The following is a 25044-nucleotide window of genomic DNA, read 5'->3' as shown; positions in this document are numbered from 1 at the left end:
CCTAACAATTTTAGGTTACAAGGTCTGCCTCTGCTCCTTGGATACGTTATTGGTATTATATTAATGTTGATTGTGGATAACTTAGACAGGTTAAATTGTGGGTGTACAGCGTTTCCTTGATGAGCGCTAACCCCATAACAACATATTTTCACGTTGCTACGGTGGCGCACACGTGACAAAGCCAGAAACGGGATTTTGGCGAGGCCTATGTAGGGTTCATAATATCGCGTCCCGCGGAGGGAGGTTGGCGCTCCTTATAGTGTCACGTTTAACACAGTCCGGTAGGAACACGCCACACCCGTTATTTTACTCTGACGTCAGATTGTGTGAGAACGCACATTTGTTCTCTTTCCTGTTTTGTTTTCCCCTGGTAAATAAATGGGGTTCGTATGTGAATTTCAGTTGCCAATCTAATCACCAGTGGCTAGCACACTCGTTTCCACCAGCGGCTACGTTAGCCGGCTTGCTTCGATTAGCAACACCCCCGCCAAACACTGCACATTTCAACGTCCAGCTCTGAAACTGCTCCCCAGCATTAGCTCATAACACCACCCTGCATTGTAGTCAGTAGGCTGGTTGTCAGGGTGGAGACTGGTCACCATGACGTCACGATAACTCACCTACCTGACGGATGGGAGCGCCACACCTAACGCTAGAACCACAGCTGCTCGGTCTGGTTCAGTTAGCCCCCTATTTAGCTCAATACGAAACACACGGTTACAACTTAAATAACCACAAATCATGAACGAAACATAAATTAGCATAAAATATCCTGCGTGTGATTAAGACAGCCTGGTTTTACCTTGTGAAACATGTACCGTCCGTCCTCGCCACGTCAAAGAAAATGGCGCCGGTGGGAAATGGGAGAAGTTCTTTAACGTCTCCCAGAACCGTTACGTGGGGGCGGGGCTTTGATCCATCCCAGTCAGGGTTGAGCTGAACACCAATGGAGAACGCGCTCCATTCTGACAACGGAGACGAGTCACAGGCAACACTGGCAGCGCCACTTTATAACACCAACACTCTGTTCAACACTGCCCCTACAATTTCAACACATGTATTTGCTGTGTGGAAAATGGCATGATAAAACCTATCTGGAAAAGAACCAGAGGCCAAAGAACTATTAAGAACTTGCAGAATAGTGGGGTTAACGGTTGAAAATCCCTCCGTGAGCAGTTTGGTGGGAATGTTGTCTAAGATACAGGAGGAGGAGTTAATACCAGAGACTGTACTCTCTAACACTGACACTGCAATTGGTTGAAACTGGGGAAAAGAGGCAGAATTCACATGAGGAATGGAAAGAATGCAAGGGCCAGGCTGGATTTGGGACCTGATATGTTACGGGTTGTGCAGGAGGACACAGACGACCACACAGGAGGCGGGGGACTCTTAGTAACGTTTCATGAAAATTAACAAAGCGAAAAAATAACAGGGGAGAGGGAAATGCAGGATGTGTATGGTGCTCAGGTAGTTTTGCTTGTGGGGGGTGTGAATACGCTGTGTGTAGTGACAGGCGGTAATGTGTCTAGCTATGTGTTAGTGTAAATTATCCTAAGTGTGTGTAAAATGTGAATGGGGCGTTGGGTGTTGTGTAAGTGTATCAGCCAAAGTTCCAAGTCCGAGGGCAAAGGGGAATCGAGGAGTAGTCCGAGTTCAAAGTCTAACTGGTAGCCCGAGGAGGGAGGAGGGAGGAGGGAGGAGGGAGGGAGGAGGGAGGAGGGAGGGAGGGAGGGAGGGAGGATGGTTGGCAGGCGAGCCGGCTCTGCGCAACAGGTCAGAGGGAAGATCTGGCGATGAGTTTGAGAGAAGGCCAGGTTCTTGTAGGGGTAGAAGTGATTGCAGATGGGGAACAGCTGAGATGGTTGCAGATGGGGAACAGCTGAGGGAACAAGTGACCGGGGAAAAACAGAGCCGTGCTGCCAGTCTGCCAGCAGATGGCAGCAGTGGCGCCGAAGGCCGCGCAGTGCCCGTTGGGAGGTGTTGGGGACCTCAGGGTCTAAGTCCGGTGATGGGGAACGTGACCGCGCCCCGGCTCTGGTGGTGAGGAGTGGATACTCAGGCAAAGCCGAGTGCTGTGGAGGTCCAGAGGGAACGGAAGAGGTAGGTTGCGGGGGTTCAGAGGGTGAAACCGTAACACAAGCAGTGGACAGAAGCAGCCAAAGCAGAAACATGATACTGAGCATTAAAGATGGGTAATGTCTCAAGTTACTGTAAGAAAATACCCCGATAATTGGAGCACACCCTCCGGAATATCATTTGGGAGGGAAATTAAACTTCAAGAAATTATGTGTTCGTACAACTTTGAAGAGCATGGGGATTTCAATCTGTGGGGTAAAATTGTGGAACAGTGTCACCATGGAACTCAAAGTACAAACATTACACAGTTCAAGAAGAAGTACAAAGGTCTGATTATCAAGAAATATGGGGATGACGAAAAGCTGTGTTAATGTAGAGGACTGGAAAACATTGGGTTGTAAAAACAGACACCCTTCTAAATCATTTTATTTAATTTTCCTAATTTATGTTTGTTTACTAACCAGATTCAGTTTCACTATCCACTGATTAGACCTGCACATTGAGTTTAGGTGCTATTACACCGTAAATGCTATAGATGGAGGACTACGCCCACAAATGAAAGGTCTGTGGTCTCTGTAGCTGTAGTTTAAGTTGTATTAACAGAATGTTGAGTGTTTTGGAGGCATTATTTTGATTGTTAGATTGCTGGTTGGCATACTGCTGTGCAGCTGGCTGGGCTCCGTTTTCTCAGTGGCCGGCGTGGGGTGGCATGTGGCCAGCGGAGGTGCAGCATGCATCACCTCAATTTTGGTGGCGTTTCGCTCAGTAGGAGACACATACTACTATGTTTATGTGTGTGATGAACTTGTAATGCGTTTGTGTGTTCAGTTAAGTAACTGTCATGATAAAGGAGAGACCAATGGCTACTAATGTTTTGCACGATGTGTTGGTTTATTTTCAATGTATTTGGGTTTGATGGTTTAGGATTGTGTTTGCTGATTGGTGGACCTTTCTCATGGATACTTGCCTGTAGTGTTTGACTTTACCTGTTTAACACTAGAACGACCGGGATTTCCCTCCTACCTAAAACCACCATGGGCGGTCAAAATGACGGCCAGTTTTTAAACTTTATATCTGTCAAGATAAATACGCAGCTGAGATATTAATGCATTAGATATGTTAGTATGTCTGTTAGGATATTTACTGGATACCAATGAAAATATGCTTTGTTCTGTTTTGTTTTGTTTTTTTTACAAAGAAAGGATCTCTCTATATATCCGCTTACTGTCCACAATCGTGGAAGCATTATATCCACCAAACATGGAGCATAAACCCCTCTTAGAATACATACAAGCAGTGGACAGAAGCAGCCAAAGCAGAAACATGATATTGATCATTAAAGATGGGTAATGTCTCAAGTTACTGTAAATAGCATGGGGTGTTGTGTCTTTTTGTTGCTGTACACTCCGACAGTAGTGGGGAGGAATATGTCCCACATGACACTAAGACAACTTTTTGAGGAAGTAAGATGTCAGTCAGTAATGTTAGCAAAGGGGACTTAACACATAGTATTTACTGTGAAGGAAACACCTGCTGTCAACAGTAATTTGGGTGAATATGAATATTTGCTGGAGAAGAGAAGTACACTAGAAAATAGCAGAAAATAACTGTCGATAACACCATGGGCTAAAAGGGACCAAAGTAAAATAAGTGCTGGTACTATTGCATGAAGGCAAGAACAAAAAAGATGACTAAAAAGAGTCTCGTTGATCAGCAAAACCTGATCTCATCATTTATGTAACAATACTAAGTACACATGAGTTATGTATTTGTGTGGAGCATTTTACTAGTTGGTATATACAGTACAAAACAACTTGTGGTTCCTCTGCTTTGCTGCTCAGGACATCTACCTGTCAGTTATTTGAGTGAAGCAGGTGTTTTATTGTACAAGACGGACACATCAAAACAGCCCAAATGTACTCCACATACAAAGTAATCCTTCACATTCACTTTCTCAAGCTGGAATTAAAATGATCCAGCAATCCAGTCTTTCACTGAAATCTAAGACTGGCACAAAGAACATGTCCACTTCTGTATTTGTGTCAGGTCACCAAGTTGTTATTCAAATCTATCTTGAGAAAGAAATGTGAGGTTTTGCTGTGTGTGTTCAGGGAAGATTATTAGAAAACAAGCAATCAAGCTCTATTCATATTTACATAAGACTAGTGACTATTCCTGGAACACTTTAGTATGTAGGTGTCCTATTCTATGCAAAGTATACTTCCTTGTTAGTCCACTATAAGAAGTTCATACCAGGCTCTTAGTTGGACCAGAAGAAGAGCAGCTCCCAGCAGTTCAACTTCAACACAAACCATGTTGTCTGTAGCTCTGCTGCTGCTGCTGCTGGCAGCTGGATCCTGTGAGTCTCTTTGAGGGAGAAACATTCAGGACCACAAAGCTTCTTCTGTTTATCCTTTCTGCACTGAGGTACAAAGTTGAGTTTTCAACTTTTCTCTCTCTCTTCTACAGGTGTGAACAGTGAGCAGTTGAATCAACCAGCATCTCTGACTGTCCAGCCAGGACAATCACTGGCCATCACCTGTCAGGTCTCTTATTCGCTTGGTTACTGGACAGCCTGGATCAGACAGCCTGCAGGAAAAGGACTGGAGTGGATTGGATGGATATATACTGGGGACACAAACTACAAAGAGTCACTAAAAAACAAGTTCAGTATGTCTTTAGACGCTTCCAGTAACACAGTAACTCTAACAGGACAGAATATGCAGCCTGAAGACTCAGCTGTGTATTATTGTGCCAGAGACACACAGTAACACAAACCACTGGTAGACCTGTACAAAAACCCTCTCTGTCCCTGAACAGTTAAGAGATGATCCACCAGATGACACAACCTCAACTCACTAAAAACTTCAACCACTGTTTCCTGATGAAACACAAAAACACCCTTTGAATAAATGTAAAAGTAAAAAACTGGAGGGAAAATAGCATTCTATTGAGAGTATCTAAATAAATCTATTTATGAAGAAATATATAAAGGTTTACAAATCTTATCTAAATTCACATCTCATTCTTCTCCAAATAAATGGGTGCCATATTAGGACTATAAGAAACTTTATATTTTAATAATAATACCACTAAATTAAACTTCTATAGCGCTTCTCTAACACTCAAAGTGGCTTTACAATAAACGGGGTGAAAGAAGACAACAGATAAACACAACAGACATACAGGGGTGGAGGGGAAGGGGGGCTACGAGAGGGAGAAGCAGCAGCCACACACGGCGGCAGCAGTACTCTCCCACTTAAACACTCACAAAAGGGCAAGAAAAACAAAAAACCACAGCAGTGTAGACGTTGGTGTTGTGTAGGGGTTTACCCCCACAGACCCGAGGTATCCACTAGGTGGCACTATTTACCCCATAGCTGGGGGCTGGGTGGTGGGCATCAGGGAATCTCCACACACCCCGGTGGGCCTGCGTACCGCACGTGTAGGGGCCAGACCTCCTCCGAGTCCCTTGTAGACCAGCCAGGGTCCAAGATGTAGCCAGTTACGAGAAGAAGGATGCTGGCGTCATGGGAAATGTTTGGCGTCTGATACTGACGCACGACGCACCCTTAGCGTCTGTGTGAGACGCACCAGGCTTTCACCTGACTTTAAACTGAACACATCCGCCGCAATATGTGATGCTCAGAGAGGTAAAGGTAAAGGAAAGATCAGCAATAATGTGTATTTGAATAAAATAAAGGACGTCAGACCAAAACTTTTTAGTATGTGTACAATACCAAAACAGATGCAGAGCAGTTTCAGGCATAGTAACACAAAACGAGCAACCAACATCAACATCATTTTTAAGCCTTTTAAGATATAATTTAGCAGGGTAGAATCTATGAGTTAGTTTAAACATGATTTCTCTCACTTTATTAGTTAACAAGTATTTGAGAAGTCCAAACTCTTTTCCAAGGAATGTTCTCCACAATTTTTTCCCACAAGAATTTTACATAAGGTACTGATACTATATCCCTTTGAAGCTCTAATACATCTATTTCTACGTTTATGATAATTTGAAACACAGTTTACCGATTACAGATTCATCCAGCTATATAGAGGGAACAACAGAAACACTTAATTGTGAGCCTCTTATCAGCATCAGAGCACCGGAAGGAATGGCATTAAAAACAACTGCATACTCCTTTGGCGTAACTAGGATTTGAAATTTTGATAAAAATTCAGAGCAATTCAGCAAGTGACCTTCTGAGTTAAGCAGTTCACCCACCAACCTAATATCATTGTTAAACACGTTTCCAAAGAAAGAGTGATTTTTGTTAACTATATTCCTGTTGTTCCACATAATGAGGAGAGGAGTTGTGTTTATGTAGGAGAGACCAAGCCAACAGAGATTGCTTATGAAAGTTTGATAATTTTATGGGTATTTTGAGAATATCATAATTGCATTGTAGAACAAATTTCAGGCCGCCTATTTCAGAAAAAAAATATGATTGGGGATGAAATTCCATAAGGAAGCGGTGTTTTTCATGAACTGTCTTATCCAATTAATCTTAAATGTACTGTTTAATGTTGTAAAATCCACAAAGTTTAATCCTCCACAATCAGTAGTATTCATAATAACAGTTTTGTTTTCGTTTTTTTTTTTTACAAAATGTGTCTTGTTATTCTGTAGAAAATTAAACAAAAGGTTATCAATCATTTTTGCAGTTGCATTTTCGACAGGAAAGAGTGACATGAGTTAGTCTTGAAATGCCTTCAGCTTTTGAGAGAAGACGTCTCCCTCTTAATGACAGCTCTCTCTGTAACCATATATTAAATTTTTGGCTTGTCTTTTCAATGACCAGCTCAAAATTCAAAGAACACCTTACAGATTCATCTATTGTAATATTTACACCCAAATATGTAACTCGATTCTTAATTGGAATACTGTGGCAGGAATGAGGAAAAACACACGAGACCAAGGCGAGTTTGATGTTTATTCCTCAACTCCAAAAACCAACTGCAGCAGGAACAACCCTGCCCCGGCGAGCCCAGGAACGTAAACCACGCCCCCAGCTCACAGTCCTGCTGGGTGAGAGGCATAGCCCCAAGTGTCCGCCACACAGGCCCCCCCCCCGAACACCCAGAAGGGACTCCTGGAAAGAAACTTAGTGTCTCACTGGAGGCTTAAGCAGCCTGCCATAACGGCTGCGCCGTCCCTCAGCCGAAACAGTAGGTGAAACACAGTCCAAAGCCGGCTGAGAAGCAGAACGCTGAACCCGTGAAGACACTGCCGGGGTCCTGGAAGGAGGACGACCCCGACGGGGAACCTGGGCCGGAAACACAACTTCGCCTGCCACCCTGTGCGCCGGTTTAAGCCTATCAAGTGTGACACGCTCCCTACGCCCACCCATATCTAGCACAAAACCCTTAGGACCCGTCTCAAGAACCCGAAATGGGCCATCGTATGGGGGTTGGAGGGGTGAGCGGTGAGCATCATGCCGTACAAAAACAAAACGAGCCGACATGAGCTCCGCAGGCACGAACGACCGCGGAAAACAGTGGTGACGGGGCCTGGAACCCGAGTGCTGTCGGACAAAAAAGGATAAACGGCCGGACGGGGTCGAGGAGCGGAACTCCCAGGCAAAAATTCCCCAGGGACGCGGAGTGGCTGACCGAGCACCAGCTCAGCGGGTGACGCGTCGAGGTCCTCCTTAGGAGCCGAACGCAACCCGAGCATAACCCAAGGTAAACGATCCACCCAGTTACCATATGAGAGCGCAGCGCGCAGCGCTGCCTTGAGCGACCGGTGAAAACGTTCACACAACCCGTTAGCCTGAGGGTGATACGCGGTAGTGCGGTGTACCTGCACACCCAAGGATCGCGCAAGTGCCGACCAGAGCTCTGACACGAACTGGGGGCCCCTGTCTGAGGTGATATCTGACGGAGTGCCGAAACGGGCGACCCAGGAGGAAAGAAAAGCGCGTGCAACATCCGAGGATGTTGTGGAGGATAGAGGGACAGCCTCTGGCCACCTGGTGGTCCGATCTACCATAGTGAGCAGGTGCGTAAAACCCTGTGAAGAAGGTAGAGGGCCCACCAGGTCCACATGCACGTGGTCGAAACGTCTGGCCGGGATCGGAAACGGCTCGAGGGGCGATTTAGTTTGCTGGTGGACCTTAGCGCGCTGACACGCTACACATGCAGCTGCCCACCCCTTGACGTCCTTGCGGAGGCCAGGCCAGACGAACTTGGAACCGACCAACTTCACCGATGCCCGAACTCCAGGGTGCGAGAGGGAGTGAATCGAATCGAAAACTCGACGGCGCCAGGCCACTGGAACAACGGGGCGGGGACGGCCGGTGGAGACATCGCAGAGGAGGGCAGGACTGCCTTCCTGCATCACAGCGTCCTCTAGCTTGAGACCGGTACGCGTTGACCTAAGGGCAAGGACGTCCGGGTCACTGGGCTGGTCGGCAGCCATAGCGGAGAAATCCACACCGAGGTGCACAGGACACACAAGCACACGCGACAGACAATCAGCAACAGGGTTGGACTTCCCGGCCACATGCTGAATGTCCGTTGTGAACTCGGAGATCGCCGCTAGGTGGCGCTGTTGACGAGCAGACCACGGCTCAGTCACCTTGGACATGGCAAAAGTCAGCGGCTTATGATCCACATAAGCCGTGAATGGGCGACCCTCCAGCAGGAAGCGGAAATGCCGGGTTGCAAGGTGCAGTGCCAGCAACTCCCGGTCAAAAACGCTGTACTTGCGCTCGCTATCTCGCAGTTTGCGGCTAAAAAATGCGAGTGGCTGCCACGCATTCGCCACACGCTGTTCAACCACAGCCCCCACGGCTATGTCAGACGCATCGGTTGTTAAAGCTATGGACGCCGTGGGTGTGGGATGGGCGAGGAGGGCAGCGTTAGCCAGGCCGCACTTAGCTCCGTCAAAGGCCTGGACCTGTTCGGGAGTCCAGTCGACAGGGTCGTTAGCCTTCTTAAGCCGCAGGGCTTCGTAAAGTGGCTGAAGGAGGTGGGCAGCGCGAGGGAGGAAACGGTTATAGAAATTCACCATTCCCAAGAATTCCTGCAATGCCTTAACAGAGACCGGGCGGGGAAATTCCGCCACCGCTTGCACCTTAGAAGGCAACGGGACCGCGCCTTGCGGCGAAATGTGGTGACCCAAGAAGTCAATCACCGGCAGTCCAAACTGACACTTGGCCGGGTTGACTATCAGGCCGTGTTCGTCCAGACGACGGAAAACCTGTTTCAGGTGCGCCAGGTGCTCGTCAGCTGACGGACTGGCCACTAATATGTCGTCGAGATAAACGAACACGAAATCAAGGTCACGCAACACCGAGTCCATCAGCCTCTGAAAGGTTTGCGCTGCCCCCTTCAAGCCAAAAGGCATGCGCATGAATTCGAAAAGCCCAAATGGGGTGATCACTGCGGTCTTGGGCACGTCCTCTGCGCGCACGGGAACCTGATGATAGCCGCGCATCAGGTCCACCTTAGAGAAAATAGTGGTACCTGCCAGGCGTATGGAAAAGTCCTGTATGTGTGGGATGGGATAGTGGTCATTGGCAGTGACGTTGTTCAGGCGGCGAAAATCGCCGCAAGGCCGCCACGACCCATCCGCCTTGGGCACCATGTGAAGCGGCGAGGCCCACGGGCTGTTGGAACGCCTCACTATACCCAGACGCTCCATGATGGCGAACTCCTCCTTGGCTGTAGCCAATTGTACCGCGTCGAGGCGCCGTGCGCGCGCAAAAACTGGCGGTCCCAGAGTGGGAATGAAATGTTCTACCCCGTGTTTAGTAACCGCGGTGGAAAAGGCAGGCGTAGTCACCGATGGAAAATCCGCCAGCAAACGCTGAAAAACATCCCCTAATGCTAAAAAGTTAGCGTGTGTTAACGGCCCGGCTCCCCTTGTCTCGCATGGAACAGTGGCGAAAGACACAGCATCAATTAAACGGCGGTTTAAAACATCAACCAGCAGACCATTAGCACACAGAAAATCCGCGCCGATAATAGGAACAGTAATGGCGGCCACTACAAAGTCCCACTCAAAATGGCGCCCGTGGAAGCAAACAGTCACCAACCTTGTGCCAAACGTCGCAATGGACGAACCGTTAGCTGCACTTAACTGTGGGCCTCCGCCTTCGGCCGACCTGTCTGTCTTAACAGGAGGGAGTAGGCTCTTTTGCGAGCCTGAGTCCACCAGAAACCGTCTTCCTGACATCGTGTCCTTAATGAAGAGCAGCTCACTACGTCCACCAGCGCCCACAGCTGCTACTGAGCGCTGGCCCTGGAGTTTCCCGCCGCCTCAAACGTGCACGGAGGGACGCAGCGCCTCGCCTTGCCGCCGAACCGCTGGTGGAAGAAACAGAGGCCTCTCCCGCGCCGTCTCCGGGCGGGCACTCCAGCCACCACTGCCGGGTCCGCGTCCTCCGACGTCGGCTGCAGAGGCTCCGATGCCACACTCTGCACAGAGAACCGTCTGGTAGCCAGCAGGACCCGATCGGCCTCCTCAGCCAAACCTCGGCAGTCACCAGCGGCCAGACACGGGGAGTTAGCCAAAGCCGCGCGCACAGGAGACGGGAGCTGGCGCAAGAAAACGTGCGGGAAAAGGAATCCACCTTCGTCTGAGCCTAGCAGCGACAGCATATTGTCCATGAGAGCCACAGCCGTCCTGTCGCCCAAACCGGATAGGGAAAGGATCCTATCTGCCCTCTCTGCGGCAGATAGGCTGTACCTCCGGAGCAGAAGATGTTTGAGGGCGACGTATTTATCGTGTTGCGGAGGGGCGCGCAACAGCTGCATGGCCCGGCGTGTGGACTGCTGATCCAGCGCAGCGACGACCAGATAGTATCTGGAGTCGTCCGCGGAGATTCCACGCAGGTGGAACAGCGCCTCGACATGCTGGAACCACGAGGCCGGGTCGCTCTGCCAGAACTCTGGGAGCTTCACAGCCGCGGTGAGAACGGCCGGCTGAGAGAGTTGGGGCGGCGTGGCCGAAGTGGATTCACACACATCTTCTGCTCCAAACATGTTCAATTCGGGGTCACCAATGTGGCAGGAATGAGGAAAAACACATGAGACCAAGGCGAGTTTGATGTTTATTCCTCAACTCCAAAAACCAACTGCAGCAGGAACAACCCTGCCCCGGCGAGCCCGGGAACGTAAACCACGCCCCCAGCTCACAGTCCTGCTGGGTGAGAGGCATAGCCCCTAGTGTCCGCCACAATACCACATATAGATGACATTTCACGTGTCTTGATAGGCATTAATTCACATTTTTTCATATTTAAACATAAATCTGGAAATACTGGAAAATTCTTAAGGTCCAAAGCACGAGGAATTTGAGCAGCATCTTTTAAGAAGAGGGCTGTACCATCTGCCAGTTGGCTGATGAAGAGCTGTCTGTCCGCAACCACTACACCCTGCAAATCACTGCTGGAAATATACGTAAGTAGCAAGAAGTTGTGTAGTGATCAAAAAGACATATGGGGAGATGGGACAACCTTGTCTGACGCCGCGATAAAGGTTGAACCTAGGAGAAGTGCCATATTTTAACTTAATTGAGCTACTACCATTATTATAAAGAGTTTGATAGTTTTGCAAAAGAAGTCCCCGAAACCAAACTTTGATAGGGCTTTGATAGGGCAAAATCAGTTAACGTCAGTTGTTAAGTAGTTGGACTTGTAACATGTCTTGCAGAAATGAATGCACATACGAAATAGAGATGTTCCTACGATGCCATCTTGGTCCGTCCCCAACCGCCATAAAACTTAAGACGGTGAAGATGAAGACGAAGAAGAAGACGTGACAAGGAAACATGGAGGAGAGTGAAATTACATATACAGAGCAAGAGGAGGCATCCAAACCAACCCAGGATGAGGGAGATGAATTTGTTACTAAAAGGGGTGCAACTTCTGTTGTGTGGACATGGTTTGGACTTAAAAAACCCAACACCAAACAGAAAACTATACTCTGCAAACTGTGTTGCATGACAGTCATTGCTGGAGGTGGACATACTTTTAACTCAAGTGTTGTTCCACTGTACTGTACTGCCCTGTAATTTTGTTCAGCTCTTCCACTCACTACCAATACTGTGGCAGTAGTGAGTGGAAGGGCTGAACAAGAATACCTTTGAGACCTATAGGGGGCACCAATCCCCCAACACACACACACACACACACACACATTGGTGGTTTAATTTATAAAGAGAGGGTGACTGATAGAGCCAGTTGACGCTCATGTACTTCGTAATTTGGTTTTAATCATGAATGTCATTAACTTAAATTATGCTTACATTAACATTTTAAATTGTCTAATTTTGGGCCATGGCAAAGTTGGTGTCATACAATTCTAATATCTAATGCTCTAATATTTTCTTTTGTTTTTTTATAACTGTAAGCAATATTGTATTGTTGTATCTTCCTTAGAGTATTGCCCAACTTATACTGCTAGGTTTACAACATAAATCAGTCGGGAGACGGATTCGAAATTTGCCGTCATGACAGCCGGTGGTTTTATTAAACAACTGTCACATGACACCCCAAGGCACCCGTAATATCAATACCCTGGTCCGCCTATAGGTTGCAGCAACGGACCAGATATAATGACAATATATAACATCTCCTCCCCACTTAATGAACATGTGGCATCACTAATATCAGAACAAACACCTGTAACCAAATAAGCCACTATCATGACATGTAAACACTATGTTGTCCATGGTAACCAAAATATCTCAAATCCCTGGAATCAAAACTGTTCAGTTACAAATAACAATAGAATTAACAGTCCCCCTTACTCCCAGTGACAAGCAACAATATTCCTTTTTTTTTTTAAACTAAGGAAATTAGGTGGACTACTCAGACCCTGCCATAACCCTGGGGATTATTCTGCCCCATTCTTCAGGTTGTGGCTACTATAAATCTAGGCGTTTAGGAGACCGCCATTCTGTCTGGGGATACCGGCGGTTAGCACCAGCCTCTGGCGGATCTACAAGTAGTGCAACAGGGACAGACGTCAGTGTAGAGCATGATGACAGGTCTGTCTCTGAAACTGCTGAAGAGATGGGCCCAGAAGAAGCAGGTTCTGTGTGACGTGGTGCATTCTGGGTGAGTGTGGGTTGGGCTGGGTTGTCCTGCTCATATGGCTCAGCACAGACCACTGGTAGTGGTGGTGTAGTGTTCTCAGACGCAGTTTCTGTAGCAAGCAGTTGGTCTGTGTTTCTCCTCCAGACGGTGTCCTCAGTCATCCGGACTGTATAGGACACAAGACCTGTCTGTGCCAGGACGGTGGCTGGCACCCATTTTGGTCCAGTGTTAGAGTTGTGTGCCAGTACACTGCCACCTGGGAAGAAAACCCTTTCTTTTGCTTTATGTTGGCGTTGTTGAACCTTAGTTTGTTTTTTCAGGTGAACAGTCTCTTTGGTTATTGGTGGTTTTAGGAGGTGGAGGTTGGTGCGGATCTGTCTCTTCATGAGCAGTACCGCAGCAGCAGCTCTTGTGGTTGTGTGGGGCACATTTCTGTAAGACAGCAGGAAGCTGTTCAGCCTCTGGTGGGGAGAGCCTTGGCCCTGAAAAGCTTTCAAAGTGTGTTTCATGCTCTGAACAAATCTCTCTGCTATCCCATTAGTAGATGAGTGATAGGGAGCAGAGCAGATGTGTTGCACTCCATTTACCTTGAGGAATCGCTCGAACTCTTGTGAGACAAATTGGGGCTCGTTATCACTCACCAGCTGTTCTGGGAAGCCAAACCGACTGAACATCTCCCCAAGTTTCTTGATGGTTTTCTCAGCTGTTGTCGATCTCATTATGGCCACTTCTGGCCACTTGCTGTGAGCATCAACTACCACCAGAAACATCTTCTCCTCGAACGGTCCAGCAAAATCAATGTGGACGCGCTGCCAGGGTCCCTCTGGCCATTCCCATGGGTGGAGGGGGGCTGGCTGTGGCATGCTGCGCACCCGCTGACAAGATGGACATGTTCTCGCAGTCTCTTCTATTTGCCCATCCAGCCCAGGCCATCAGAAGTAGCTCCTGGCGAGGTCTTTCATGCGGACCATTCTGCTGTGGCCTGCATGTAGCTGCTGTAGTAGCCTCTTTCACAGCATGGGTGGAATAATCACTCTGCGTCCTCATAGGAGACATCCTGCTTGCACAGAGATCTCATTCCTTCTTGCTAGGTACGGTTTTAGCTCTGGAAGGTTCCCATTCCTTCTGCTGATCACAACATCTATCAGTTTGGAGAGCACAGGGTCGTTTCGGGTGTGTCGTTTCACTTGAGTAGAAGTGATGGGAGCCTCCTCCACTTGCCTGAGGTAGAAAATGCCAGCCTGCTGTGGCTCACCATGGTCAACTGGCAGGGGCAGCCTAGAGAGGCTGTCGGCATTTGCATGCAGCTCCGACCTGCGGTATTTGATGTTGTAGTCATGGGCAGACAACAATAAGGCCCATCTTTGCATCCGACTGGCTGCCAAGGAAGGAATACCAGTATGGGCCCGAAAATTGTTGTCAGGGGACGATGGTCTGTCAGAAGGACAAATTTCCTCCCAAAGAGATATTGGTGAAATTTTCTGACCCCAAACACAATTCCCTGCACTTCTCGTTCAATTTGCGCATAGTTGCGTTCGGCTTGGTTGAGTGTGCGTGAAGCGAACGCGACCGGCCACTCTTCACCACTGGGCATGATGTGAGAAATGACTGCCCCCACTCCGTAAGGGGAAGCATCACATGCGAGTTGTAAGGACAATGTGGGGTCAAAGTGTGTCAGCATGTCAGACTCAAGCAGCGCCTTTTTTGTTTGCACAAAGGCAGCCTCACACTGTTCAGTCCATTTCCTTGCCTTGCCATGGCACAGCAGCTGGTGAAGCAGTCGGACCAGAGATGAAAGGCTCGGTATGAATTTCCCATAGTAGTTTAGAAGCCCGAGATAAGAGCATAGTTGACTCACATTTTGAGGCATCGGTGCTTCCACGATCACTTTGATTTTGGATGGAGCTTTGTGTAAGCCCTCTGAATCTATTATGTGACCCAAATACTCTACTGCAGACTGGAAAAACTCCCACTTTGATCTGCGGACCCTGAGTCCATATTCTTCCAGCTGCTGCAGTGTGGCGTCAAGATTTTCCAGGTGTTTTTGCTCTGTCTTCCCAGTGACCAGTATGTCGTCCAAGCAGCATTGGACGCCAGACAAGCCGCTCAGTATCTGGTCCATCGCACGCTGGAAGAGAGCCGGGGCCGATGTTATTCTAAAGGGTAGCCTGCAGTATTGGTAGAGGCCCTTGTGAGTGACTATTGTGAGCAGCTCTCTCGACTTCTCATCAACTTGCATCTGGAGGTAGGCTTGTGTGAGGTCAATTTTGCTGAATATTTGTCCTCCAGCCAATGCAGTGAAAAGCTCCTCAATGTGGAGCAGTGGATATTGTTCAGCCTCAAGCACTGGGTTTATGGTGACTTTGAAGTCGCCGCAGATTCTCACCGAATTATCTTTTTTTATAACTGGCACGATTGGAGTGGCCCAGTCACTCTGGCTGACAGGCTCCAGTATCCCTCTCTTGACCAAGGATTCCAGCTCTGCTTCCACTTTTGGCTTTACTGCGTAGGGAATTAGTCTGGCTTTCATGAACCTTGGTTTGCTATCCGGCTGAATGTTCAGTTTAACTGTTATGCCTTTCATCGTTCCCAGTTCCTCCTTGAACACATCTGCATGTTTGTTCAGAACCGTTGTCAGACGTTTTTCACCTTTGCACACCATACGAATTGCAGGCCAGTCCAGTGTGAGCTCCTCCAACCACGACCGACCCAGCAGAGATGGAAAGTTCCCTTTGACTTCATACAATGGTAGTTTAGCTGTCTGACCATTCACCAGGACTGTGACATTGACGACGCCTGTTGTTCACACTGACTCGCTGGTGTATGTTTTCAGTTTGAGGCTGGTTGGTTGTAATGGAAGGTGTTGCAAGGTTTCCTTGTAAACAGCATACGATACGATGGAGACAGCTGCACCAGTGTCAATTTCCATGCACACTGGTTTCCCCTCCAGCAGTGGGGTTTCCCAATATCCATCTAGACCTCCCTGCACTGACAGTACATACACTGATGCCTCATCTGATGAGCTGTTGGGCTCAGTGGTGGTGTGGCTTGGTTCCACACTGTGTACAGACTGTCTCTTTTTGAATTTGGGCATTGGCTTTTTGGTTACTTGTCTTGGGTTTCTGTCAGCTCCCTTACTTCTGCAAGCACGTTCCAGGTGCCCCTTTTTTCACACTTCCTGCAATCCACGTCCTTACTCAAGCAATCAGCTGCAAAATGTCCTGTTTTGTCGCATTGGTAACATTTTTCATGAGCCCCCTTGTCCTCGGTGGAGACCCGGTGCAGTTTACCGCTTGCAGTGAGGTGCAGAGCCTCCCTGGCAGTTAGCTCCATTGACACAGCAATCTCGACAGTTTTATCCAATGTGAGTGAACCTTCAGTTAGCAGACGTTTCTGCGTAGCCTCACTCCTCAGCCCGCACATGAGTCTGTCTCTTATGGTGTCATTCAGCACATCATTGAATTTACAATGCTCTGCTAGCCTCCTCAGTGCAGCCACAAACACTGTTACGCTCTCCCCTTCCTCTTGGTTTCTTTTATGGAAACGAAAACGTTCTGCAATTACCAGTGGCTTGGGTGAGAAATGGGCCATCAACGTAGCCACTATGCTAGCATAGCTTTTAGTCCCAGGCTTGGCTGGCTGGACCAGGCAACGTAGCAGACCAAAAGTTTTCGGGCCCATTACTCTCAAGAACGTTGGCACAATCTTCTCATCTGCAATCCCATTTGCTTGAACAAAGTATTCAAAATGTTCTGTGTAGGAGCTCCACTGCTCAGTATTTTCATCAAAGGGGCCAATGCTCCCAATCATCCCCGCCATTTTCACCTCGTTCGCCGCTTTTTTCACAAGTATCTTACCTCTGCCGACACTGCAGCCTCTGACCGTGAAGCTAACTTGCTAACCTGCTAGCTTCCAGCTTTCACAGCAACAGTCCGGCTCAGAATCTCCAAAACGAGCGGTGAAACACACGCAGATGTTGAATAAGGTCCTCGTCGCCACTTTGTTGTATCTTCCTTAGAGTATTGCCCAACTTATACTGCTAGGTTTACAACATATATCAGTCGGGAGACGGATTCGAAATTTGCCATCATGACAGCCGGTGGTTTTTCTTAACAAACAACTGTCACATCACACTCCAAGGCACCCGTAATATCAATACCCTGGTCCGCCTATAGGTGGCAGCAACGGACCAGGTATAATCACAATATATAACATGTATGAAAACCAAGTACAGCAATAAGCAAAGCAGCAGCCAACTTGTGACACAAATCTGATCTTATCTTTTGTGTACAAGTTGCTGAGTACATCTGAGTGACCGATTAGTGTATAGGATTTACTGCAATATATAATCCGGTAGAAGATAAACAAAAACACTTTAAAACCTGTTCTTTTACCATGCTGGTCAGGACTTCCACCTTTAAGTTATCTGAATGAATCAGACTTGTTATTGTCTGAGTCAAATGCACCAAAACAGCCCAAATGTCCTCCACCTACAAAGTAAACCTTCCTACTGACTTTCTCAAGGTCGGAAATGAAATGATCAAGACACTGAAATTTTCACTGAAATCAAAAATTTGACAAAACCAAAAGGAGCACTTCCATATTCATCTTAATTAACCAACTAGCATACTGTCCACATCTACCTTCAGAAAGAAATGTAAGGTTTGCTGTTAAATGCAGACAATTTGGAAACTTTGTTTGTGAAACTACACTTCATAGTTCACAATATTGGATATACTCCAAAACCAGGACAAAACCATTTGAATGATTATGACCCTCTCTTAAATGTGTTTATTGATTATTCATAAAATACGGCAATTGCAATCTGTTAATATTTGTAAATAAGTACTCCATATTCTTTGAATACATTATTGTCGCAGTGTGATTTTCAATGCAACGTATACTTCCTTGTTAGTCCACTATAAGAAGTTCATACCAGGCTCTTAGTTGGACCAGAAGAAGAGCAGCTCACAGCAGTTCAACTTCAACACAAATCATGTTGTCTGTAGCTCTGCTGCTGCTGCTGCTGGCAGCTGGATCCTGTGAGTCTCTTTGAGGGAGAAACATTCAGGACCACAAAGCTTCTTCTGTTTATCCTTTCTGCACTGAGGTACAAAGTTGAGTTTTCATTTTTTTTCTCTCTCTTCTACAGGTGTGAACAGTGAGCAGTTGAATCAACCACCGTCTCTGACTGTCCAGCCTTGACAACCACTTGACCATCACTTGTCAGGTCTCTTATTCTGTTAGTAGTGACTGGACAGGCTGGATCAGACAGCCTGCAGGAAAAGGACTGGGGTGGATTGGAGTAACACGTACTGTTGGCACACACTACAAAGATTCACTAAAAAACAAGTTCAGTATCTCTTTAGCAGCTTCCAGTAAGACAGTGACTCTAACAGGACAGAATATGCAGCCTGAAGACTCAGCTGTGTATTATTGTGCCCGAGACACACAGTAATACAAACCACTGGTAGACCTGTACAAAAACCCTCTCTGTCCCTGAACAGTTAAGAGATGATCCACCAGATGACACAACCTCAACTCACTAAAAACTTCAACCACTGTTTCCTGATGAAACAGAAAAAAACACCCTTTGAATAAATGTAAAAGTAAAAAAGTGGAGGGAAATTAGCATTCTATTGACAGTATCTAAATAAATCTATTTATGAAGAAATATCTAAAGATGGTAACACTTTAGTATGGGGAACATATTCTAAGTAACAAAAACTTAATTTAGAGTAATTGAACACTATGAACACTTGTAGTTTTGTGTTTTGTTATGTAAGAACAGACCATATGCATTAAGTGTTAGTAAGGGAGAATAACTGTTCTTGTGGTACTACCACCTTATAAAGTCCATACTAAGCAAAGCATATTGAGATGGTACTACTAATAAGCAATAATTCTGAGGTTATAGAGGGAAAACTCAATAGTTAATGGCTTACTGGTTGTATAATAAGGCCATGCAGAATAAGGCATTAATGAGTACATAATAATGACCAATTAAGAGCCAATATGTTACTAATTTGCATGCTAATAAGCACCTAATTAAAGGTGACTACGTTCCCCATACTAAAGTGTTACCCTAAAGATTTACAAATCTTATCCAAATTTACATCTCATTCTTGTCCAAATAAATGGTTGCCATATTAGGATTATAAGAAACTTTATATTTTACTCTACATTATGTATTTATGTTATTTGGAAATTGTAAAATAAACACCAAAGTAAAAGTAGTGATAGACAATGTCCAGCTAGAAAGAGTATATGAAAATAAATTCCTAGGTGTGATACTAGACCACAAGATCTGCTGGAAACCTCACATAACATATGTGTGAGCAAAGCTGGCAAGGAGCATTGCAGTCATGAGAAAAGCAAGACACATTCTGGATCATAAGTCATTGTACACTCTGTGTGACACGATCAGCAGCCAACAGGTGACATTTCCCTATCGGCCTGCAATCAGCCAGTATGAGTGGCTCCTGCGTACTGGTTGGCCTGTGATTAGGTGCACCTGTCATGGTCTGTGATCTGGGTTCTCCCGTCTCCTGAATGGTGCTTACGGTCACCTGCGCCCAGGCTCCTTGATTGCCCTGAGATGTTGTGCACCTGTGCTGGGGACTATTTGACTGGGTGTTTTGCAGACATTCCCGGTCAAGTCTTGGAAAGGCTTCACGTAGGTCTGTGTAAGCGCTTGGATCCTGACCCTCATCTGCCTCCTCTGTGAGAGAGGATTTTGCATAGTTTAGTTTAGTATGTTTATTGTCTAGACAGAATACCTATGCGTGGATGAGAGGGAGGACAGTGGAATGGTCAGGATGCAAGGAGTGGAGGTGACGAAGGCATATGAGTTTAAGTACTTGGGGTCACTGTCCAAAGTAACGGGGAGTGCAGGAGAGAGGAGAAGAAGAGAGTGCAGGCCAGGTGGAGTGGGTGGAGAAGAATGTCAAGAGTGATTTGCGACAGAAGGGTACCAGCAAGAGTTTACAAGATGGTTGTGAGACCAGCTATGTTATATGGTTTGGAGACAGTGGCACTGACGAAAAGACAGGAGGCGGAACTGGAGGTGGCAGAGTTGAAGATGCTAAGATTTTCACTGGGAGTGACGAAGACGGACAGGATTAGGAATGATTATATTAGAGGGACAGCTCAAGTTGGACGGTTTGGAGACAAAGCAAGAGAGGCAAGATTGAGATGGCTTGGACATGTGTGGAGGAGAGATGCTGGGTATATTGGGAGAAGGATACTGAATATGAAGCTGCCAGGAAAGAGGAAAAGAGGAAGGCAAAAGAGGAGGTTTATGGATCTGGTGAGGGAGGACATGCAGGTGGCTGGTGTGACAGAAGAAGACTTAGAAGACAGGAAGAAATAGAAACGGATGATCCGCTGTGGCGACCCCTAACGGGAGCAGCCGAAAGTAGTAGTAGTAGTAGTAGTAGATTCTAGTTTGCATTTTTGCCTGCCCTGTGTGGCAGTAGCCTTTTGTCGTGTGCTGTGCTGAATGCCAGTAAAGCGACTAGTACTTAGCAACTGCCTCTGCCTCTTCTCTGTAATTGGGTCCAAATACACGGTGTTACAGCAAGACTCGACCAGACATGGACCCAGCAGAGTTAGAGCAGTTGCGCACTGCCATTACAACCCAAGGTGCAGTTCTGGGAGAACGGCACACCAAGCTGCAGTCACTGGAGGCGAGTGTCCACTCCATATCCAGTTTAATTGGAGAGATCAACCTCATGCTTCAGCAGCTGACAGCAGATCGCTCCCAGCTGCAGCAGGTCCAGGCTCAACAGCAGCAGATGATGGCCGCCATCACCAGCCTCACCACCGCTCTCCAGCAGCTACAGCCTTCCCAGACAGCACCACCTGTGTCAGCAACACCCAACCCGACCACCTTTGCTGAACAGCCTTCTACTCCATCCCGACGCCCAGAACCGACCTGCCCCCCCCCTCAGAGAAGTATACTGGGAACTCTGAGACCTGCTGCCAGTTCCTGGTCCAATGTGAGTTAGCCATTGGGGCTAGCTTGGCCTAGTCAGAAAGGCACGAACTGAGGAAGCCTCTTGGATGAGAGGCGAAATGTCTTCATGGATATATACCAAGTCCAGCTGCACTTGATTCAGCTCCTTTGGATAACCATGACCTGGATGAATGAGAACATTAACAGACACCATTGGGGCTCAGCCCTCCAAGTTTGTAAACGGACGGCTAAGGTGTCATTTATTATACATCTCCTGTCTGGCCCTCCCTTGTTATGGGCCACTGCTTTGTGGGAGCAGCATATGCCCACCTGCCAGTCCTACCGAACCTTCGTGGAGCAGCTGCGCCGAGTTTTCGACCACCTGTGACGGGGCAGGAGGCAGCCAAGTGACTATACACCCTGCGACAGGAGGGGGAGACAGTAGCTGACTACACCGTCAAGTTCCGCATGCTGGCAGGAGAGAGCGGGTGGAACACTACCTCCCTCCTCGCCATTTATCAGCACGGACTGTCAGAGGACATTAAAGATGAGCTTGATGGTCCCAGTACCCCATACTCCTGCAGTACCCTTAACAGAGTGCCCTGGGGTACATGGTCATAAGCCTTCTCCAAGTCCACAAAACACAGGTAGACTGGCTGCTCAAACTCCCATGCTTCCCTGAGCACTTCCAAAAGGGTAAATAATTGGTATGTTGTTCCACAGCCAGTATGGAATCCGCATTGTTCCTCCTGATTAAAGGTTCGGCAATCAGTTTGAGGCTCCTTTCCACCACCATAGAGTACACTTTCCCAGGGAGGCTGAACAATGTGATACCCCGATAATTGGAGCACATCCTCCGGAATATAATTTGAGAGGGAAATTAATCTTCAAGAAATGACATGTTCGTGCAACTTTGAAGAGCATATGGGTATTTCAGTCTGTGGGGTGGAATTGTGGAACAGTCTGACCATGGAACTCAAAGTACAAACATTACACGGTTCAATAAGTACAAAGCTCTGATTATCAAGAGATATAAGGATGACGAAGAATTGTGTTAATGTAGAGGACTGTAAAATATTGGGTTATAAAAAGACATGCCTATTTCATTTTTTTAGTTTCCTTCCTTAATTTATGTTTATTTACGACATTCATTTTCACTATTCACTGATTAGACCTGCACATTGAGTCGTTCAGCTGCTATTGTACAGGTAGTCCTGTAGATGGTGGACTATGTGCACACATGAAAGTCTCTTGGTCTCTGTGTAGCTGTAGTTTAAGTTGTATTAACAGAATGTTGAGTGTTTTGGAGGCATTATTTTGATTGTTAGATTGCTGGTTGGCATACTGCTGTGCAGCTGGCTGGGCTCCGTTTTCTCAGTGGCCGGCGTGGGGTGGCATGTGGCCAGCGGAGGTGCAGCATGCATCACCTGAGTTTTGGTGGCGTTTAGCTCAGTAGGAGACACATACTACTATGTTTATGTGTGTGATTAACTTGTAATGCGTTTGTGTGTTCAGTTAAGTAACTGTCATGATACAGGAGAGACCAATGGCTACTAATGTTTTGCACGATGTGTTGGTTTATTGTCAATGTATTTGGGTTTGATGGTTTAGGATTGTGTTTGCTGATGGGTGGACCTTTCTCATGGACACTTTCCTGTAGTGTTTGTATCTCTCCCCCCAGGAAATATACGGCACCGTGGTTCTTCTGTTACTGCTGGATTTATTCGTCTTACTCGTACTTCAACATCACCGTCGTCAAATCCACCTTCGAACTGGCTGCTGCACACAACCAAGAGGGAATGGGTCCACCCGAACAAACACAACATCTCCACACGCCAATGACACATCAATCTTTTAGACGGAGGATGAAAACTTCACCCTCTTCACCTTTCTTCTTGGAGGAAATTGCAACCACTAAATGTGTCCCTGTACAACAAAAAACCTACGTACTTCCTGTCTGGTTTTAATACAAAACAAATCAGTATTCATGAAAATAAACTACATAAACAACACATTCAAACAAACATTTCAAATAATGACATATAAATATTTGTGGCAGTTAAAGTTTGATTTCACCTGTTTAACACTAGGACGAGCGGGATTTCACTCATACCTAAAACGGCCATGGGCGGTCAAAATGACGGCCGGTTTTTAAACTCTATATTCTGTCAAGATAAATACCCAACTGAGCTATAAATACATTAGATATGTTAGTATGTCTGGTAGGAATATTTACTGGATACCAGTGACAATATGTTTTGTTTTGTTTTTTGTTTACGAAGAAAGGCTCTCTCTTTATATGTAACGGCCCTCACTGGTGCAGGTGTTCGTGATAGAGATCCAGACCAGGGCTTCCTAACAGTGGCTTTTATTGCTGCATTCACAAATAAAACAACAATCCATGAGATTTCTGCTGCAGCGCGACTGCATACAAGTCTAAAACAGCACAAAACCACAATAAGAACAATGCTCTCCATGACGCACAGCGCAGCGGGGTCGCCGCCAAAATTAGACTTTAACTCGGTTAAAACACTTACAAATCACTGTCTATCGTTACTTTTCGAGAGCATTAGTTAGTACAACTTATATACATTTATATCCAACCCATAGTTTGCAAAGAAAAACATGATCATTTATTAAAATATCAAATTATTCACGGAGCGCTCCCAAAGCCTGCTTCCCTCCAGCGGAGATGGTCTCGCTCTCAGGTACGGGTCGCGCAAATGCCCAAAATGTGTCAAAGCGAGAGTAAATAGACAAACAGTCGCGCAGCCTCATATTTAACCTTAGTGAATGCGGTACAACATCTGGGGTTTACACAAACCATCAAAAAGCATTGGATTACAATAACGTGTTAAAATACAAATTTTGGGAGAATTCACTTTATCCGAGTGAGGTCATTTTCAACTCTGTTACATATATATCCGCTTACTAGTGGAAGCATTATATCCACCAAACGTGGAGCATAAACCCCTCTTAGAATACATACAAGCAGTGGACAGAAGCAGCCAAAGCAGAAACATGATACTGAGCATTAAAGATGGGTAATGTCTCAAGTTACTGTAAATAGCATGGGGTGTTGTGTCTTTTTGTTGCTGTACACTCCGACAGTAGTGGGGAGGAATATGTCCCACATGACACTAAGACAACTTTCTGAGGAAGTAAGATGTCAGTCAGTAATGTTAGCAAAGGGGACTTAGCACATAGTATTTACTGTGAAGGAAACACCTGCTGATCTCCAAACAGCAACCATTCCTAATAAAATGTTTATATTAGTGTATATCTGGTTTGTTTTATATATTCCATCCATCCATCCATTATCCAAACCGTTTATCCTGCTCTCAGGGTCACGGGGATGCTGGAGTCTATCCCAGCAGTCATTGGGCAGCAGACGGGGAGACACCCTGGACAGGCCGCCAGGCCATCACACAGGGCCGACTGTTACGGCCACGGGTGTGTCCGTGTCCGTATAGTTGTGTGTTGTGTTGCCTCCTGTATCTAACCCTCACTCTGACTCTACATCCAGGTATCCTCCAGGTGCTCCTCCTCACCTCACCAACCGGGCAACAAATCGTCCAGTTCCATCAGCTGTCCAGTGTCCCATGTAAACCCCCCCGCCCCACGTGTCTTCGGGTCCCCGGCCAGCTGGTTTAGTTTGTGTGATTTTCTTTTGTGTGTTGTAGCTACTTCGTGTTTATGTCTTTGTCTCTGTAGCTACTTCGTGTTTGTAATGTCTGGCCCGTTTTCCTTTAAGTTTTGCATTGTTTAAATCTTGAGTATTTTGAGTTGTGTTTAGCCTTTAATTTGTTTAGTTCTCTTGGGCAAGGGGGTCAAGGTAAGATGCCCATGAGCAAACCCCCCATCACGTAGCTTACCTCTGTTAGACACACTAGGTTAGCAGCGGCTGCCACTTTTTGTCTTTAGGCTTGGTGCTTTTCAGCACTGTCGGGGGGGGGG

General features: G+C 46.7%; 2 pseudogenes; both read left to right on the top strand.

The window, feature by feature from the left end:
• The window catches only part of LOC130113065 (myosin-9-like), a 138279-nt pseudogene that overhangs the window by 47440 nt on the left and 65795 nt on the right, over positions 1-25044 (top strand).
• LOC130113249 (immunoglobulin gamma-1 heavy chain-like) overlaps positions 18127-25044 on the top strand; it is a 62756-nt pseudogene continuing 55838 nt past the window's right edge.

Source organism: Lampris incognitus, chromosome 5, assembly GCF_029633865.1.
Source record: "Lampris incognitus isolate fLamInc1 chromosome 5, fLamInc1.hap2, whole genome shotgun sequence".
Classification (NCBI taxonomy): Eukaryota; Metazoa; Chordata; class Actinopteri; order Lampriformes; family Lampridae; genus Lampris; species Lampris incognitus.
This window is presented reverse-complemented; position numbering and strand designations above follow the sequence as displayed.